This window comes from Oryctolagus cuniculus, chromosome 12 (genome assembly GCF_964237555.1).
Source record: "Oryctolagus cuniculus chromosome 12, mOryCun1.1, whole genome shotgun sequence".
Classification (NCBI taxonomy): domain Eukaryota; kingdom Metazoa; phylum Chordata; class Mammalia; order Lagomorpha; family Leporidae; genus Oryctolagus; species Oryctolagus cuniculus.
In genome coordinates this window covers 117339130-117357049 of record NC_091443.1, presented here as the reverse complement: position 1 = coordinate 117357049, position 17920 = coordinate 117339130, and the positions used below count along the sequence as shown (strand labels likewise).

At 42.2% G+C, this 17920-nt stretch overlaps 1 pseudogene; it reads left to right on the top strand.

Moving 5' to 3' along the window:
* The first annotated feature begins 684 nt into the window (after window positions 1-684).
* LOC138844823 (carnosine N-methyltransferase pseudogene) lies at window positions 685-5283 on the top strand (annotated as a pseudogene).
* Window positions 5284-17920: the final 12637 nt, after the last annotated feature.

The window sequence follows — 17920 nt, the reverse complement described above, 5'->3', positions numbered from 1 at the left end:
GGGAGTGCAGTGGAGGATGGCCCAGGTGCTTGGACCCTGCACCCCATGGGAGACCGGGAAAAGCACCTGGATCCTGGCTCCTGCCATTGGATCAGCGCGGTGCGCCGGCTGCAGTGGCGGCCATTGGAGGGTGAACCAACGGCAAAGGAAGACCTTTCTCTCTCTGTCTCTCTCTCTCACTGTCCACTCTGCCTGTCAAAAAAAAAAAAAAAAAAAAAAAAAAAGGATGGCTTCAGGTGCCTGGGCCCAGCCCTGTCCCGTCTTCCTTAGACCCATCTGCTTTGGTCCAGGGAGCAATGGGAGAGTATGAATGGAAGCAGCTCTGCTTTGCTGAGCTTGATGCCCAGAGATGACCCACCAGGCTTACGCTGGGTGTCCGAGCCATATCTTGGGGAGCCTTGGAGTGGCATCCAAGAGCCCCTGCAGCCGTGGGAAGATCTCCATTGCCATGGGCCCCAGGAATTGTGCCCATGACACATCAGAGTACAGGACCTTGGAAATATTTCTTGGTAGTACGTGAACAAATCCTGTCACTGTGCCTTGGGCCAACTCTTACTAAGGCCTTGCATAGCCCTTTAACCCTGTGGGGAATGCCAAGGATCCCTCAGCACCTAGGGATTCCAGCACGGAGGCAGCACTGAGGAGAGCAGGGAGTGAAATGTGCACTGAGTTTGCAGCAGGTTCATGTTGCACCATCAAGATGAGGACGGAGCAGCTGCCACCAAGCCAAGGATGATGGCAGGGATGCAGCAGAGGAGTTTAGCACAGCTTCCCGCCACTCAGCTGCCAAAGGCTGCTGGTCAGACAGCAGTGGCAGCTGTGCTGGAAGTGGTGCGGTGGAACACTGTTCTCCACCCTGCACTGGGGCTCGGCCATGGCGATGTCCTCTGCTGCCTTGAGCAGCATGGAGGAGGAAAAGGAGAGACTGGAGCACTAGCACTTCTAGAAGATCACGAATGCTCTCAGCCACTATGGCCCCAGAATGTAAGAGTTGGCACATTGAATAGAAAGAGAATTTTGCTACCAGACATTTAAAGAAGAACTGACTCCAATTCTTCTCAAACTATTCAGAACAATCGAAGAAGAGGGCATCCTCCCAAATTCTGTCTATGAAGCCAGCATCACCTTAATTCCTAAGCCGGAAAAAGATGCAGCACTGAAAGAGAATTACAGACCAATATCCATGATGAACATAGTTCAAAAATCCTCAATAAAATTCTCGCCAATAGAATGCAACAACACATCAGAAAGATCATCCACCTAGACCAAGTGGGATTTATCCCTGGTATGAAGGGATGGTTTAATGTGCGCAAGACAATCAATGTGATACACCACATTAACAGACTGCAGAAGAAAAACCATATGATTATCTCAATAGATGCCGAGAAAGCATTTGATAAAATACAACACCCATTCATGATGTAAACTCTAAGCAAACTGGGTTTGGAAGGAACATTCCTCAATACAATCAAAGCAATCTATGAAAAACCCACAGCCAACATCCTATTGAATGGGGAAAAGTTGGAAGCATTTCCACTGAGATCTGGTACCAGACAGGGATGTCCACTCTCACCACTGCTATTCAATATAGTTCTGGAGGTTCTAGCCAGAGCTATTAGGCAAGAAAAAGAAATTAAAGGGATACAAATTGGGAAGGAAGAACTCAAACTATCCCTCTTTGCAGATGACATGATTCTTTATTTAGGGGATCCAAAGAACTCTACTAAGAGACTATTGGAACTCATAGAAGATTTTGGCAAAGTAGCAGGGTATAAAATCAATGCACAAAAATCAACAGCCTTTGTATACACAGGCAATGCCATGGCTGAGGAAGAACTTCTAAGATCAATCCCATTCACAATTGCTACAAAAACAATCAAATACCTTGGAATAAACTTAACCAAGGACGTTAAAGATCTCTACGATGAAAATTACAAAACCTTAAAGAAAGAAATAGAAGAGGATACCAAGAAATGGAAAAATCTTCCATGCTCATGGATTGGAAGAATCAATATCATCAAAATGTCCATTCTCCCAAAAGCAATTTATAGATTCAATGCAATACCAATCAAGATACCAAAGACATTCTTCTAAGATCTGGAAAAAATGGTGCTGAAATTTATAGGGAGGCACAAGAGACCTCGAATAGCTAAAGCAATCTTGTACAACAAAAAGAAAGCCGGAGGCATCACAATACAAGATTTCAGGACATACTACAGGGCAGTTGTAATCAAAACAGCATGGTACTGGTACAGAAACAGATGGATAGACCAATGGAACAGAATTGAAACACCAGAAATCAACCCAAACATCTACAGCCAACTTATATTTGATCAAGGATCTAAAACTAATTCCTGGAGCAAGGACAGTCTATTCAATAAATGGTGCTGGGATAATTGGATTTCCACGTGCAGAAGCATGAGGCAAGACCCCTACCTTACACCTTACACAAAAATCCACTCAACATGGATTAAAGACCTAAATCTACGACCTGACACCATCAAGTTACTAGAGAACATTGGAGAAACCCTTCAAGATATTGGCACAGGCAAAGAATTTCTGGAAAAGACCTGGGAGGCACAGGCAGTCAAAGCCAAAATCAACTATTGGGATTGCATCAAATTGAGAAGTTTCTGTACTGCAAAAGAAACAGGAGAGTGAAGAGACAACCGACAGAATGGGAAAAAATATTTGCAAACTATGCAACAGATAAAGGGTTAATAACCAGAATCTACAAAGAGATCAAGAAAGTCCACAACAACAAAACGAACAACCCACTTAAGAGATGGGCCAAGGACCTCAATAGACATTTTTCAAAAGAGGAATCCAAATGTCCAACAGGCACATGAAAAAATGTTCAAGGTCACTAGCAATCAGGGAAATGCAAATCAAAACTACAATGAGGTTTCACCTCACCCCGGTTAGAATGGCTCACATGCAGAAATCTACCAACAACAGATGCTGGCGAGGATGCGGGGAAAAAGGGACACTAACCCACTGTTGGTGGGAATGCAAACTAGTCAAGCCACTATGGAAGTCAGTCTGGAGATTCCTCAGAAACCTGAAGATAACCCTACCGTTCGACCCAGCCATCCCACTCCTTGGAATTTACCCAAAGGAATTTAAATTGGCAAACAAAAAAGAGGTCTGCACCCTAATGTTTATTGCAGCTCAATTCACAATAGCTAAAACCTGGAACCAACCTAAATGCCCATCAATGATAGACTGGATAAAGAAATTATGGGATATGTACTCTTTAGAATACTATACCGCAGTAAGAAACAACGAAATCCAGTCATTTGCAACAAAATGGAGGAATCTGGAACACATCATGCTGAGTGAAATAAGCCAGTCCCAAAGGGACAAATACCATATGTTCTCCCTGATCGGTGACAACTGACTGAACACCAAAAAGGAAACCTGTTGAAGTGAAATGGACACTATGGGAAATGGTGACTTGATCAGCATTGCCCTGACTGTTAATGAACAACTTAATACATTATCCCTCTTAGTAATTTTTTTGCCTGTTCTACTTAATATGACTGGTTTAATTCTGTAATTAATACACAGTTATTCTTAAGTGTTCAAAATTAACTGAAATGTGATCCCTGTTAAACATAAGAGTGGGAATAAGAGAGGGAAGAGATGTATAATTTGGGACATGCTCAAGCTGACTTGCCCCAAATGGTAGAGTTAGAAACATACCAGGGGATTCCAATTCAATCCCATCAAGGTGGCATGTACCAATGCATCTCACTAGTCCAAGTGATCAATTTCAGTTCACAATTGATCATAATGAAAGGACTAAGAGTCAAAGGGAGCACATAAACAAGTCTAGTACCTGCTAACACTAACCGATAGAATAAATAAAGGGGAGAGTGATCCAACATGGGAAGTGAGATACTCAGCAGACTCATAGAATGGCAGATGTCCTAAATAGCACTCTGGCCTCAGAATCAGCCCTAAAGGCATTCAGATCTGGCTGAAAAGCCCATGAGAGTATTTCAGGCATGGAAAGCCAAGACACTCTGGCAAAAGATCTCTGTGAGTGAGATCCCAGTGGAAAGAACAGGTCTTCAAAGAAGGAGGTACCTTTCTCTGAAGGGAGGAGAGAACCTCCACTTTGACTATGACCTTGTCTAAACAAGATAAGAGTCGGAGAACTCAGAGGGCTTCCATAGCCTTGGCAACTCATGACTGGAGCATAGGGAGATTACTGATGCCATAGACAGGAGTGTCAATTGGTAAAGTCAACAACAGGAGTCACTGTGCACTTAATCCTCATGTAGGATCTCTGTCCTTAATGTGCTGTGCATTGAGATTTAATGCTATAACGAGTACTCAAATAATATATTTCACTTTGTGTTTCTATGGGGGTGCAAACTGTTGAAATCTTTACTTAATGCATACTAAACTGATCCTCTGTAAAAAAAAAAAAAGAAATTATCAACTCCCAACTTGACTCTCACTGGGATTAAACATGACAATAGGTCTGATCTGATTTCATCATCATTTAAAAAAATCATCTATTATTTTTCACTTTATGTTTCTGTGTGGGAGCCAACTGTTGAAATCCTTACTTAATGTATACTAAGCTGATCTTCTGTATATTAAGATAATCGAAATGAATCTTGATGTGAATGAAAGGGGAGAGGGAGTGGGAAAGGGGAGGGTTGTGGGTGGGAGGGACGGTATGGGGGGGAAGCCATTGTAATCCATAAATCGTACTTTGGAAATTTATATTCATTAAATAAAAGTTTAAAAAAAAGAAAGAGAATTTTGATCACTTCCAGTTAATCAGCAGAAACTGCTTCCTCAATATCTTAACTTGGACAAGATCTCAAACTACACTGATCCTAATCAAGACATGCTACTGACCATTGTGAACGACTTTATAAATATGTTTGGAAATAAAGGATATGAAGAATACGGAAAGAATGGAAAGATTTCGCCAGCATCTACACTTCACATGCAAGTTAAAATCCATACTGAGACACTTTGTGAGACTGTAGTGAAACTGGCGAAGCAGGATGGGATTCCTGCTGCCAGCCAATCATTATAAAAATGTTTTTTAAATTTTCCAAGATATGGGATCCTTCAAAAACAAATATTCTGGTACATGGTGCTAGACTAGAAAGATTGGTCTGGAAAAATATCTCTGCTAGGTTGTGTCAAGGAAAGGAATGGACACTTTTGTGCTTTTCTTTGAGGTTTATACTAGAAAGATGCTCTGAAATTAATAAACTTTATCCCTTGCCCTTAGTTCCCTCAAATGTTCTATGAAGAAAGTACATAATCTGCATGCATCTAGACTGTTCATCATTTTTCCAGACAAAAGTTTCAGAAAAAATCTGCAATGTCACAGCGGGTGTGCATGTGGGAGGGACAGAGGCTGACATTGAAAGCCCCTGAAACTGGCACCTGAGCCACTTCCCAAAGGCATTGAAACAAGTGTGGTATGTGGAAGACACCCAGGACTAGAGCATATTCAAATAGAGGTGTAGGCAGAGGTCCTATGAAGGAAAGATTGAACATTGCTGCAGAAACCTTCGTGTGTGCCCATTTCCCAATCTGGATACCCAGGAGAGTCATTCATCAAAATCTAGAACACTATCCAGAATATTCTGACGTCAATTATCTAAGACAGTGAAGGAAGGAGTGGGACCTCTTGATTACAGACTGCTCTGTCCTTTTGCTCTATTCAAGCCTCCCCAGGAAGGGCCATTTCCTTTGTACGCTGTAGCTGTTCAGATGTTAAACCAAGCCAGAAATACCCACGTAGACACAGAAAGAATGAGGTTAGGCCAAAGGTATGGGCACTCGGTGGCCCAATCCAGTCATTATGTAAAATTAACTATCATACTATGACCACACAGAAAATAAAAAATAAAATCAAGATTAAGGCAGGGTTTCTGCATCCATAGCCATAATCCTTGATATGCGTAGTCAGGCATGAAGAAGGGGGCTGGAAAGGGAGAAGAGGTAAAAATGGAGCCAAGAGAAGGGGTATACTAGGGGTCAGGAAAATGATGAGACTGAAAAGGCAAATGACAAAAGAGAAAAGAGTTCCTGAGGGGTGAGCAGAAGGAGTAAAACTCTAGGGTGAGAGCTGTATCTGAAGCCTGAGCCCCCAAGCTTACCTCAATCCCTCCTCCCTCACCCCATGACGACCAAAAATATCACTGGGCCAACCAGGGCCCATTTCCCAAAATACAGGAAGAAGGTATCAGAGTAGACATGGGCAGCCATCTCCAAACAACTCTCACTTGCATAAAAGGTTCATCCAAAGGCAGCTCCTCAGGACCCACAGCAGTGAAATGGGGGCTCCTGCCTGTCCTCATTTCTGGGCGTCTTTGGAATTCAGTTTAGTATAGTAAACCACAGCCAAGTAATGAAGGCCAACACATGTGTGTGTGTGTGTCTCTCTAGGGACACATACTCACCGTGGATGGCCCTGCATTTGTTGACTGATGCTTCATAGACTCATTTGTGTGATGAATAACCTCACTCATCCAGTCAAGTGATGGGTTCAGGAAGTGCATGCACCAACATCGAAACTTGGTTAACAATCTTGCAAGATTTCCAGCTTGGTAGGTCAGCATACCTGGGGCGGTTAGAGCCGACTATTGATTTCCTAGCATGGAGATCCCTCCCCTGCTTCCTCACAGGCTGAAACACTGGGGTTACAAGCTGTCCTGCATTCTCTTCACCTGTTCTTGCCACTATAATCCTGCTTATCTTGTTTGCCTAAAAGCTTTCAGGTGCTTGTAACCTAGCAGTCTTACTTTAAAACATAAATCAAGTTTTATTTCAGAATCAGGCTAAAGCCAGGAGCTCAAAACTTCTTCTGTGTCCTACAAATTGTAGCAAATACCAAGTATTTGAACCATCATCTGCTGCATCCTGGTTGCACAGCAGTGAGCTGAATTGAGAGCAGAGCAAACGGAGTGTTCACATCTCAAATATTCAAGAGAGTCAGGTCCTGGCCAGGCCATAGTTTGGAACCAGGTGGACATCTCCCACTTTTGTGGCAGGGACCCAGGTTCTTCAGCCATCACATGCTGCTGTCTGTGAGCTACATCAGCATGAAAAGCCATCTGTAGCCATAGCTGTGACTAGAGCCCAATGCCCTCAGCTACAGGGAGGTGCTTGGTGTCATGAAATTGGCTTTGAGCGCTTCCCAGAAGAGCAGACCCAGGTGGGAATTTCTGCTAAGGGAAAAGATCTATCACTTCAACCCAATTCACCTGGCTTCTGCTCAGAAGAAATACAGTGAAAAGGGATCGCGAGCCCTTCTTGCATGTCTGCCTGACCTTCCAAGCAAAGCAATGCAGAGCCTTCTTGCCAAAACTGTTAGCATAAGCTACACAGTGGAGACAAAGCCAAACATGGACAGGAGTGCACCTTAAGTGAATCATGAGTATCTGACTATGCAGTCAATACAAACCAAACTGAAAACAATGTTGCTCCCTCATGTATCTCTCCTATTAATTTGGCTTTGTTGTAAAGAACTCTCAGAGAAGCATCTTATTTCTTTGGTCAAGAGGTCCCCAACATACACAGCTGTATGGTAAAATCGCCAGTGTGAGAATATGCTTTCTCATAGGATTAATAAGGATGGGAAGCTAGAAATCCCGGGAGATATGTTAGTGCTTTTCACAACTATGACTAGCCCCTGCCTGGATCATGCAAGTCAGATCAAGGTTGTGTTGTTTATGTGACTTTGATATCCCCAAGGTTTTCCAGACCTCACACATTTCATGTAACCAGATGCATTGATAACTGTTCGTCATCATCTACCAGGCTGCGAGGGTCAACTAACTTACTTAAGTGACATTCTCATGGGCCTCCGTCAACAGTCCCTAGTTAATCACCCCATGAATCCACTTGGTGTTTGTGACTGAATGCTTAGCATCTGAATCAGCCCTTTATATTACCTGCAGCGTACAATCCATGTGTGGGAAAGTATTAATTGTGTACACGTCTCCTATCCCTTGGTTGAGAGGTATCACAAAAGTCACCCAGGAAACTATTCTACCAAAAAAAAAAAACAAAAACAAAAACAAAAACAAAAACAAACAAACAAAAAAAAACCAAAAACCTGATAGGGTTTAAATAGCACTGTGGTTTCAAAGTGTCCATTAAAAGTTCATGGTTTGGGCCGGCGCTGCGCTTAATAGCCTAATCCTCCGCCTGCAGCACCGGCACACCAGGATCTAGTCCCAGTTGGGGCACCGGATTCTGTCCCAGTTGCTCCTCTTCCAGTCCAGCTCTCTGCTGTGGCCCAGGAAGGCAGTGGAGGATGGCCCAGGTCCTTGGGCCCTGCACCCGCATGGGAGACCAGGAGGAAGCACCTGGCTCCTGGCTTCGGATCAGTGTGCTGTGCCAGCTGCAGTGGCCGTTGGAGGGTGAACCAACAGCAAAAGGAAGAGCTTTCTCTCTGTCTCTCTCTCTCACTGTCCACTCTGCCTGTCAAAAAAAAAAAAAAAAAAAAAGAGTTGCCAACTTACACAACTTACACTGTCTTGAAAACAGCTGAAATGGTGGACTTACATTCTGGGAAAAAGAAAAAAAGTTCATGGTTTGGAACTTTAATTATTCAATGGGACAGTTTTTGGACATGGCGCCTAATAGGAAGTGTGTCAGTTATAGAAGTGGAGCCTCGATAAATGAATTAAGGTCTTTTCCCCAAGAGGGAACTCTTGTTCTTACAGAACTAAATTTGCAAGTGTGAGCCAGGCATGACGAGCCTGCTTCACACCAGCAGAAGTCAATTCATCCAGAAGTCGTTAAAGATATTTGAGAAGCATCACCAGCAACAGCAGACACGCAACTGTTGTGTTGATTATTTGCTCGAGTGGTACTATATTTATTTCCTGTGTGCTCTATTCAAAATTTCTCTTTTTTAAAAGATTTATTTATTTATTTGAAATTCAGAGTTACATGGGGGGGGGAGAGAGAGATAGAGAGAGGTCTTCCAACCACTGGTTCACTCCCCAATTGGTCACAATGGCTAGAACTGCACCGATCCAAAGCCAGGAGCCAGGAGCTTCGTCCTGGTCTCCCACATGGGTGCAAGGGCCCAAGGACTTGGGCCATCTTCTACTGCTTTCAGGCCATAGCAGAGAGCTGGATTGGAAGTGGAGCAGCCAGATCTTGAGTTGGTGCCCTTAAGGGATGTCGGTGCTTCAGGCCAGGACATTAGCCCACTGCGTCACTGTGCCGGCCCCTCCAAAATCTGTTTACACTCTGTTGATTGAACCAGTTGTAGAAGTGTCTCATTTTAATTAAATTTGAGCTTAGAAAACTAATTTGATGACAATGCAATTTCTGTCTGCCAAGTATATTTTCATAAATTTCTTAGAAAGATAAGCTTAAATTCTCTCCTCTGTTTCAAACATAATATTCTTATTTGACTTTAATGTCAACCACTGCTATAGCACCAGTGTCCAAATCATATTCATAAACAAGGAAAACAGAAAGATGCTGAAATGATGGGCTTGTTGTGATGTAATCTGCTTTAAAAAGCATTCTTGGCCGGCGCCATGGCTCAATAGGCTAATCCTCCGCCTGCAGCGCTGGCACACCTGGTTCTAATCCTGGTCAGAGTGCTGGATTCTGTCCCGGTTGCTCCTCTTCCAGGCCAGCTCTATACTGTGGTCCGGGAGTGCAGAGGAGGATGGCCCAAGTCCTTGGGCCCTGCACCCACATGGGAGACCAGGAGAAGCACCTGGCTCCTGGCTTTGGATCAGCGCAGCGGCCATTGGAGGGTGAACCAACAGCAAAGGAAGACCTTTCTCTCTGTCTCTCTCACTGTCCACTCTGCCTGTCCAAAAAAAAAAGCATTCTTAAAATCAAGCCTATTCCTTTGTACTTTGACAAGATTATGTTAAGAATTACTACATCTATATTCTTTTCTGGATTCAAGATGGTATTCAGAGTGCATTAAAATTTATAAATCTCAGGCACAATTTTAGAGTTTGAAAGAACCTCAGGGTTTTCTATTATCAGTTCATCAGCATCTTAGGGACAAATTACAAAGCTTCAGAGAAATGGCTGTGACTTGCTCAGGGTTCCCCAGCAGTAATGGAAGCATGGCAGGGACAAGGCTAGAACAAGGTCTTGTGGGTGTTTTGGGTTTTTTTTAAATGTATTTTTTGAGAGGCAGAGAAAACAAGCTCCTGTCTGCTAATCCAATTCCTCAAATGCCAGAAATTACCAGGTCTTGGCCAGGCTGAAACTGAGAGCCAAGAACTCCATCCAGGTCTTGACTGTGGGTAGCAGGAACCTAACTACTTGACCCATGACCTGCTGCCTCTAAGGGTGCACATTAGCAGGAAGCTAGAATCTGAAGCTGTGCCTGGACTTGAACCCAGATGTTCCAATATGAAATATGGGCATCCCAACCACTGTGTTAACCAGTAGGCCTGTCCTGGACCAAGGCTTGCTAGTTCCAAACTCTGTTTGCTCCATCTCCAGTGTCTGGATTGCAGTCACAGCCTTCTATGCCATTGCTCTCTGCTCCAGTTTCTTCCTACCTCTGTAAATCCTTTATAAATACTACCAGCCAGCTCTTCCATGTGTTTTCATCAAGGTATTCTCTGGTTGAGAAACCTAAAAGGATGGTGCAGATTTGCAGCATTACAAATTTTCTATATCAAGTCCAAGTTGGCTATTTTTTGTCCCTGGTTTTGAGTCCTTCTTTGCTAAAACAAGTTCCTTTACCTCTGTGAGCCTCAGGCTTCTCACCCACAGAGTGAAGATAATGATGCCTGCACCTTGGGGGTGATCTGAGGATGGAGTGAGGGGCTGTGTGGATGATGATGGAAAACTCACCTCATGCCTGCTTCCAATAGCACACACTGGCTCTGCTCATTTCTCTCTTGGGTTCCAGATAAATACAAATTGGAATTATTCATCTGAAACAAAACAAAAACAAAATGTCAAACATGTACCTGCAATGGCTTCTCCACCAAGGAAACACCCAGAAGGGGGAATCCAATGCTCCTACTTCCTCAGGAGCATCTGGGACATTTCCCATTTCTACATATCCAGAGATCCCTAGTATCTCTTTCAGTAGCATTCATGGTTCAGGGCATCATATGGCTCATGTGCAAATGTAAAACAGTGCTTCTTGGAATCATTTGTCATCCCTAAGTTATATGCCAACCAGCCCTGTTACAATGAATCTTTGTTGAAGAAGGCAAGCAGATAATGGTTCCTATGCTCAAATTTTGTGACATTCATACCCAGAATGTTGAGAGGAACCATCACCAGGAAAATTCAATGGCTGTCAGCTGTGTCAACTGGGGTGAGGTCTTTCACTTCCCTGCCCCTAAGTTCTCTCACATGTTCTATGAAGGGAGGGGGTGCCCTCTTGATCAGACTGTTCAGTCCTGTTGCTCTATTCAAGGTTCACCAGGAAGAGCAATTTCCTTTACAAACTCTAGCTGTTCAGATGTTAAATCTACTCAGAAATTCCCATATAGACACATCGAGAATGAGGCTGAGCCAAATGTATGGGCGGTTGGTGGTTCAGGCCAGTTATATAAAATTAATGTTCATACTATGAGCACACAGAAAATAAAACTCCAAGATTAAGGCAGGATTTTGGCATTCATAGCCATAACCCTAGATAAGCAAAGACAGGCAGGAGGAGGAAGAAGGGTTAGGAAGGGGAGAACAGGTTCACAAGGGAGCCGAGGGAAGGATTTTACTAGGGAGCAGGAAAATGATGAGGCTGGAAAGGTGAATAGCCAAAGACAAACAGTCCCATAGGGTCAAGCAGAAAGTGTAAAACTCTAGAGTAAGAGAGCAGTTTCCTAAAGCCTGAGCTCTTGTGGTTCAGGCTATCCAGCAGCTCATGTGCAAATATGACACACACCCTTTCTTGGGATCATTTTTCCTCCCAGTGTATATGCCAACTGACTCTGGTGTGATGAACTTTTGGTGAAGGAGGAAAGAAGACAATGGTTCACATTTTATAAGATGAGAAACAAAATGTTGTGAGGATCTGACCATCTAGAGAACACCATGCCTGCCTGCCAGCTGTGTCACTTGTGGCCATGGCTTTCACCACCCTGACCTGTAGTTCCCTCAAATGTTGCATGAAGCAGGTACATGATCTGGATTCACCTTGACTGTTCATTGTTCCAGAGAAAAAGTTTCAGAAGAAGCTTGTAATGACACATTGTTCTGCATGAGGAAGGGATTCGGGCTGGCCATTGGGAACCCCTGAAATTGGCACTCTAGCTACCCCCCAAAGCATTTTAAAAAAGTGTGATGTATGAAGAACCCCAGGACCAGTGCACATTCATGCATAGTGGCCATGTGTTTATTGTTAGAAGGAAAGTTGGAGAATCCAGATGACTGCGCACAAAAACAAAAGATCAAGGTAACTCTGGGAAATACCTGTTGCTCTGAAGGTGTTTCCTGAATGTAGAGAGGGAACAAAGTTTAATGCCACCATGAAAACCAACTACACCACGACCCTCCTCAGCTCCTGCTCTATTTGAGAGGATGGTGAATCGAGGATGGTTTTATAGTTGTCCATACTTTCCTTTTATTTCTTATTACAATTAAAAGAGAAATACATAAACATAATTAGAAATAAGCATGTTCATGCACAGAAGTTATAATAATGTTATTTTTGACCAAGAAAAAAAAAAGGGTTGGACTGAGGCGTATAGGAACATTGTCTTTGTGTGCTATTGCAGGTGGCATCAACTCAGGCTAAGTGGCTATGTATTTTAGAATGTTATACATAATATACATTTGAGACTTTTTACATATTTGGGGCATGCATCCTTACTGGTGCATTAACTTTCAGGCCCAATTCAAACCCCATATTGTCTTCTTGACCCAGTAATTTTCCTCAATAATGTTCTTCTTTGTCTCCTATATTAATCTTGTCAAGGTAAGTATTGGTAATAAGAACAAAAGTATCCTAAACATGTACAAATAGGAAAATGAGAAGGGAATAAAAAGTGTTCACTACAAAATCCAAGGAAATGAAGAAAATGCTGTGTGGGTTGAAATGAGATAAAAATAGTCTAAGAGAGAACAAAAAGCAAATGTAAAATTTCAGAAGTAATGTCATAATTATTCCAATATAAATAGTGTCAACACTCTAATGAAAAAGCAGATATCAGAATGCTTTAAAACTAAATCCAACCGTATACCGTCTACATAAAATCACTGTAGATTCAATAGAAAGGAGGTTCAAAGTGATGGACAGAAAAGGAAATGTAGAATTGTATCATAGGTAAAAAATCCAACTGGTGTGGTTATACTACCATCAGACAATTATATGAGAGACAAAAATCATTGCAGGAGACAAAAAGGACATTACATATTGATACAAATTACTGTGTTAAGAACATATAACACGGAGGGGCCAGTGCTGTGGTGTAGTGGGTTAATCTTTCCACCTGCAGCACTGGCATCCCATCTGGTTGCCGGTTCTGGTCCTGGCTGCTCCACCGCCAAGCTAGCTCCTTTCTCAGGCCTGGGAAAGCACTGGAAGATGGCCCAAGTCCTTGGGCCCCTGCACCCATGTGGGAGACCTGGAGGAAGCTCCTGGCTCCTGGCTTCAGATTGGCGCAGCTCTGGCCATTGCAGCCATTTGGGGAGTGAACCAATGGAAGGAAGACCTTTCTTTCCTGATTCTCCTTCTCACTGTCTGTAACTCTGCCTCTCAAATAAAATAAATAAAATGTTTTTAAAAAGAACATACAATATGGAATAGGCATTTGGCCTATTGGTTAAGATACCAACCAGTTAGGATGCCTAAGTGCCATATGCATATACTTGGTTTCTAGTCACAGTTATGGCTACTGGTACCTGTTCTGCTAATGTAGATCACAGAGAGAAGTATGTGATGGCACAGGAACCTGGGTCCTGGCCACCAATGTGGGATATAGCTATAGAGTTTCAAGCTTCTGGCTTTCGGCAAACCTGGACCTGACCGTATTGAGTATGTGGGAAGTAAACAATCACATTGCTTTGCTCCCCATCCAGCTCACTGCTGTGCAAATAGGAAGCAGAAGATATTCGTTCAAATACCTGGGGTTTTGCCACCATTTTGAAGACCCTGATTGAGTTCTGTACTCTTGGCTTTGGCCTGATTATTCCCAGGCTACTGTGCTGATTTGGTGATTAAATCAGAAAGTCAAAGATATCTCTCTCTTTCCCTCCCTACCCCCCCTCCATCTTTGCCTTTAAATAAGTACATCTTTTTAAAAATCACCAGAATCAAACTTGATTCTTTGACAAATGAACACATATTACAAACACTTAGATTACAAAGGAGAGACTCAGAATCTTAACTCACAAATGAAACATAGACTGTTACCAACGAATTCACAGAAACAGAATTTTTTTTTATCTTTTATTTAATGAATATAAATTTCCAAAGTACGACTCATGGGTTACAATGGCTTCCCCCCCATACCGTCCCTCCCACCCACAACCCTCCCCTTTCCCACTCCCTCTCCCCTTCCATTCACATCAAGATTCATTTTCGATTATCTTAATATACAGAAGATCAGCTTCGTATACCTTAAGTAAGGATTTCAACAGTTTGCTCCCACACAGAGACATAAAGTGAAAAATAATAGATGATTTTTTTTAAATGATGATGAAATCAGATCAGACCTATTGTCATGTTTAATCCCAGTGAGAGTCAAGTTGGGAATTGATAATTTCTTTTCTTTTTTTTTTTTTTTACAGAAGATCAGTTTAGTGTACATTAAGTAAAGATTTCAATTGTTTGCACCCCCATAGAAACACAAAGTGAAATATACTGTTTGAGTACTCGTTATAGCATTAAGCCTCAGTGTACAGCACATTAAGGACAGAGATCCTACATGAGGAGTAAGTGCACAGTGACTCCTGTTGTTGACTTTACAAATTGACACTCCTGTTTATGGCATCAGTAATCTCCCTATGCACCAGTCATGAGTTTCCAAGGCTATGGAAGCCCCTTGAGTTCTTCGACTCTTATCTTGTTTAGACATGGTCATAGTCAAAGTGGAGGTTCTCTCCTCCCTTCAGAGAAAGGCACCTCCCTCTTTGAAGACCTGTTCTTTCCACTGGGATCTCACTCACAGAGATCTTTTTGCCAGAGTGTCTTGGCTTTCCATGCCTGAAATACTCTCATGGGCTTTTCAGCCAGATCCGAGTGCCTTTAGGGCTGATTCTGAGGCCAGAGTGCTATTTAGGACATCCGCCATTCTATGAGTCTGCTGAGTATCTTGCTTGCCATGTTGGATCACTCTCCCCTTTATTTATTCTATCGGTTAGTGTTAGCAGGTACTAGACTTGTTTATGTGCTCCCTTTGACTCTTAGTCCTTTCATTATGATCAATTGTGAACTGAAATTGATCACTTGGAATAGTGAGATGGCATTGGCACATGCCACCTTGATGGGATTGAATTGGAATCCCCTGGTATGTTTCCAACTCTACCAATTGGGGCAAGTCAGCCCGAGCATGCCCCAAATTATACATCTCTTCCCTCTCTTATTCCCACTCTTATGTTTAACAGGGATCACATTTCAGTTAATTTTCAACACTTAAGAATAACTGTGTGATAATTACAGAATTAAACCAGTCATATTAAGTAGAACAGACAAAAAAAAATACTATGAGGGATAATGTATTAAGTTGTCCATTAGCAGTCAGGGCTATCCTGATCAAGTCACCATTTCTCATAGTGTCCATTTCACTTCAGGAGGTTTCCTTTTTGGTGTTCAGTCAGTTGTCACCGACCAGGGAGAACATATGGTATTTGTCCCTTTGGGACTGGCTTACTTCACTCAGCATGATGTGTTCCAGATTCCTCCATTTTGTTGCAAATGACTGGATTTCGTTGTTTCTTACTGCAGTATAGTATTCTAAAGAATACATATCCCATAATTTCTTTATCCAGTCTACCGTTGATGGGCATTTAGGTTGGTTCCAGGTCTTGGCTATTGTGAATTGTGCTGCAATAAACATTAGGGTGCAGACCGCTTTTTTGTTTATCAATTTAAACTCCTTTGGGTAAATTCCCAGGCGTGGGATGGCTGGGTCGAACGGTAGGGTTATATTCAGATTTCTGAGGAATCTCCAGACTGATTTCCATAGTGGCTTGACCAGTTTGCATTCCCACCAACAGTGGGTTAGTGTCCCTTTTTCCCCACATCCTTGCCAGCATCTGTTGTTGGTAGATTTCTGTATGTGAGCCATTCTAACCGGGGTGAGGTGAAACCTCATTGTGCTTTTGATTTGCATTTCCCTGATTGCTAGTGACCTTGAACATTTTTTCATGTGCCTGTTGGCCATTTGGATTTCCTCTTTTGAAAAATGTCTATTGAAGTCCTTGGCCCATCTCTTAAGTGGGTTGTTGGTTTTGTTTTTGTGGAGTTTCTTGATCTCTTTGTAGATTCTGGTTATTAACCCTTTATCTGTTGCATAGTTTGCAAATATTTTTTCCCATTCTGTCGGTTGTCTGTTCACTCTTCTGACTGTTTCTTTTGCAGTACAGAAACTTCTCAATTTGATGCAATCCCAATAGTTGATTTTGGCTTTGACTGCCTGTGCCTCCCGGGTGTTTTCCAGAAATTCTTTGCCTGTGCCAATATCTTGAAGGGTTTCTCCAATGTTCTCTAATAACTTAATGGTGTCAGGACGTAGATTTAGGTCTTTAATCCACATTGAGTGGATTTTTGTGTGAGGCTAAGGTAGGGGTCTTGCTTCATGCTTCTGCACGTGGAAATCCAATTATTCCAGCACCATTTATTGAAAAGACTGTCCTTGCTCCAGGAATTAGTTTTAGATTCTTGATCAAATATAAGTTGGCTGTAGATGTTTGGATTGATTTCTGGTGTTTCAATTCTGTTCCATTGGTCTATCCATCTGTTTCTGTGCCAGAACCATGCTGTTTTGATTACAACTGCCTTGTAGTATGTCCTGAAGTCTGGTATTGTGATGCCTCCAGCTTTGTTTTTGTTGTACAAGATTGCTTTAGCAATTCGAGGTCTCTTGTGCCTCCATATGAATTTCAGCATCATTTTTTCTAGATCTGAGAAGAAGGTCTTTGGTATCTTGATTGGTATTGCATTGAATCTATAAATTGCTTTTGGGAGAATGGACATTTTGATGATGTTGATTCTTCCAATCCATGAGCATGGAAGATTTTTCCATTTTTTGGTATCCTCTTCTATTTCTTTCTTTAAGGTTTTGTAATTTTCATCGTAGAGATCTTTAACGTCCTTGGTTAAGTTTATTCCAAGGTATTTGATTGTTTTTGTAGCTATTGTGAATGGGATTGATCTTAGCAGTTCTTTCTCAGTCATGGCATTGCTTGTGTATACAAAGGCTGTTGATTTTTGTGCATTGATTTTATATCCTGCCACTTTGCCAAACTCCTCTATGAGTTCCAATAGTCTCTTAGTAGAGTTCTTTGGATCCTCTAAGTACAGAATCATATCGTCTGCAAAAAGGGATAGTTTGACTTCTTCCTTCTTGATTTGTATTCCTTTGATTTCTTTTTCTTGTCTGATGGCTCTGGCTAAAACTTCCAGAACTATGTTAAATAGCAGTGGTGAGAGTGGGCATCCCTGCCTGGTGCCAGATTTCAGTGGAAATGCTTCCAACTTATCCCCATTCAATAGGATGCTGGCTGTGGGTTTTTTATAAATTGCTTTGATTATATTGAGGAATGTTCCTTCTATACCCAATTTGCTTAGAGTTTTCATCATGAAAGGGTGTTGAATTTTATCAAATGCTTTCTCTGCATCAATTGAGATAACCATATGGTTTTTCTTTTGCAGTCTGTTAATGTGGTGAATCACATTGATTGATTTGCGAATGTTGAACCATCCCTGCATACCAGGGATGAATCCCACTTGTTCTGGGTGGATGATTTTCCTGATGTG